Below are 2,998 nucleotides of genomic sequence, written 5' to 3'. Positions count from 1 at the left end.
GCTGATCCGGTGTATCCGCCGCTTGTGCTCCCTGAACGGGCTGAGGCGGCGGCCGGAGAGCGGAGATCCTCAGCCCGGGTGCCCGGGGCCGGTCAGAGCCGCTTCCTGTCCCCGCTGGGACTGTCCGTGAGCTCCGCGCTCAGCGCTGGGCGATGATGCAGCTCATTTAATTAACTGTTATTTACTGTTCTCTGCCTTCGGAGCCCTTGGCGAGGGGCGAGCGTAACCCCCTGTGTCCCCCTCAGACATCTCTCACCCTGGCACCTCGCACGGCCCCCAGCACAGGAGGGCATAAAATACCTGATTTTCCAGGACTGATATTCCTGCAGCACCAAATTGGGTTAAAACGTTGCAGGTTGTAGTTAACGCCTCACTTTTCACTCCCTGCAGAGTAAAATACCAGCCTGCTGTCAAGGTTCATGTAGCACGCTGGGAAACATGTATGGAAATGCTGATGATTTCAGGTTGACTATCCAATTTTTTAAATCCTATTGTAGAAGCCAGCAAAGTATTGAAAAAAAAACAACCCAACAACTGTTTATTGCAATATGGTATTGTTAATATGAATTTAGGATTTAGAGTATTGCTTGTTATGTTGTAATGGTTAAAAAACCCTGTGCTTTTCATCATGAAACTTGGGTAGACATCAGTGTTTGGTTTTTTTTTTCCTTAAGCTCTTGTAATAACTTTGAGGAATTACTTCTTACTGTTGTTGCCTGTTTTGTCTAATTCCCATGTGGAAAGTGGTGTTATTTCTAACTATCAATCAGTCATCTGTACTGCTATTAAAATCAAATTGGGAAGTAGCAAGAAGAGCCTCTTTTCTCAGCTTGCAGCATTGCCAAGGGCCTTGCTGACCACTAGTTTAATCACATCAAGCAATCTTCTTGTATGTATTTATGTGTACAAGTTATCAAAACCATTGCATCACTTTTACTTGTTCTTACAATTCTGTATAATTAATGTTTTAACTGGGAAGACCTGGGAATATCAATGATGCAGAGTTTGTTGGGAGAGTTCCTATCTTTTACTAGACCTCCTTCTTTATATGTTTGGGAAATAATAAAGTTGGGATCCACTTATATAGAAAAGTTCAAAGCTAGTTTAATTGATTGCCTCTCCTAAAGCTTTTTCTGTTTAGACTGGTTTGTAGAAGCTGTTGGGAACGCTGTGAAAATGGTGGTGTGGAGATAAGCGATTCAGGTTTTGCAAAACTAAAGCAGACTGCAGGAAGTTGATGCAGTGTCACAGAACTGGGATTAATGTGGCAGCTGAAATAACAGATGCAGAGTAATACAAATTGTGGAAACTTTTTGTAACTTCCCAAAGGTGATGGTGGTTCTAAACAAGTTGTCACCACTCTGGAATGATCTTGAAATTATTGTGTGTAGGTGTCTGAAATGAATGTCTCTTACCAGGCAGACAATGGTTAAAACAGCAAGAGGCAGGTAAAAACTCCTGGAAAAGGAAATGAGAACTCAGGGGAAACATTGAGCCAATGTTTGAATCCGAGACATGAGCATCTTTGGGATTGAAGGGAAATGTAGGCAGGTCAGGCATATCCATTTTGAAAGGGATATTGTAGAATTAAAAATATGAAGGGCATCAAAATAATGAGAAGAGAGACCTAATGGATTCATATCCCTTATACTGAGGTGATGTGTGACTCTATGAAGATTAAAACAGTGAGTGATACGGGCAAACAGGGAAAGTATCTGCTGTTTGTCATATTTTCTCTGCATATCTGTAATGCTACTTCTGTTGAGCAGCAGGCAAAAGCAAAAGGACATAAAGTCACACAAAATGCTTATGCAAATTTTGGAGTGGTGCATTGCCATAAATACTATAAATAGACTTGAAAGGCCGCACAAATTTACAGAGGGAAGAAAAACTTCTGTTGGGGCTTTTCAGCCTGATGGTCACAATGGCAAGTCTGAAGGTATTGCTGGTTTGAAGGTACAAGGGTTTGCTAGGACGAAGGTTCCCCTGTTTGTTCTGTTACACGTGATGTTTCTCAGACATCATCTGTCCTTGACAGTCAGACTGGGTGTTGGCCTGTAGGGACACTTAGAAATCCAGTGGGACGGTTCTTCTGGGTTTATGAGCTTGAAGTGACGTGGTAGGTTGGTGAGACTGAGTTCAGAGTTTGACTTGGTTTAAAAAAATTGGGTTATATTCTCTAGTCTAGCTGTCTCTTACTACTCTGGAGTTAAACTGCCACGTGTCTGTTTGAGACCTCTGTTTTTGTCCTGACAGCAGCTGTATGTCACAACCTGGCTGACTCTGCCGGTGGGTGTAAGCTGAGCCCACCTATGCTGCTGTACAGTTAAATCACAGTACATGTTACAAAATACCCCTCTCCTGACTCTGCTGCAACACTTCAGGATGTGCTAAAGCCTAAGCCTAGCTTGTAAAATGACCATTTCTGGTAAATTCTTCTTGTCCAGCTACATGTCTCTGTATTTTTCTAGAGTTTTTGGGTTTAGTTGAGAGCAGTGCATGCTGTTCCCAGCACTGCACTTGAGCAAACACAAGACCTATGAAGTCCAGTTTGTAAAAATCTTGCTCTCGTTTTCGTGTGAGGAAAATATAATGGTGATAGAAGGATATTACTTTATTACTTAATAAATTAAGCCTGGCTTAAATGCAGGAACTTTATACTCTTTTTGATTAAAGTGCTTGCAGTAGATGAGTAGTTAGCAAAGTAACCCTCACTTGTAGATAGATGTCTCCTGTGTTTTTTATGGACAGAGCTTGAGAGGATTACATCTGCACCTTGGCCATCTGGAACTGTGGATTTGGGGTCAGACTTCTCATTTCTGAGCATGGACCTGACTTGTGGTGTCATTCAGTTTATCATCAGGGAAAACTCCAGTTTTGGCTGTCTGCTTCCTACTTTGTGTTGTGTTCCTTTCTCCAACTTTTCCCTTTGATACTGAGGAAATGTTCTGAAACTGAACAAACTTGTTGGTTTGGATTTTAGAAAACACTTTTTTTT

The sequence above is a fragment of the Antrostomus carolinensis genome, unplaced genomic scaffold (genome assembly GCF_000700745.2).
Source record: "Antrostomus carolinensis isolate BGI_N321 unplaced genomic scaffold, ASM70074v2 scaffold2270, whole genome shotgun sequence".
Classification (NCBI taxonomy): domain Eukaryota; kingdom Metazoa; phylum Chordata; class Aves; order Caprimulgiformes; family Caprimulgidae; genus Antrostomus; species Antrostomus carolinensis.
The sequence above is the reverse complement of the archived record's forward strand: the minus strand, read 5'-3'. Positions refer to the sequence as shown.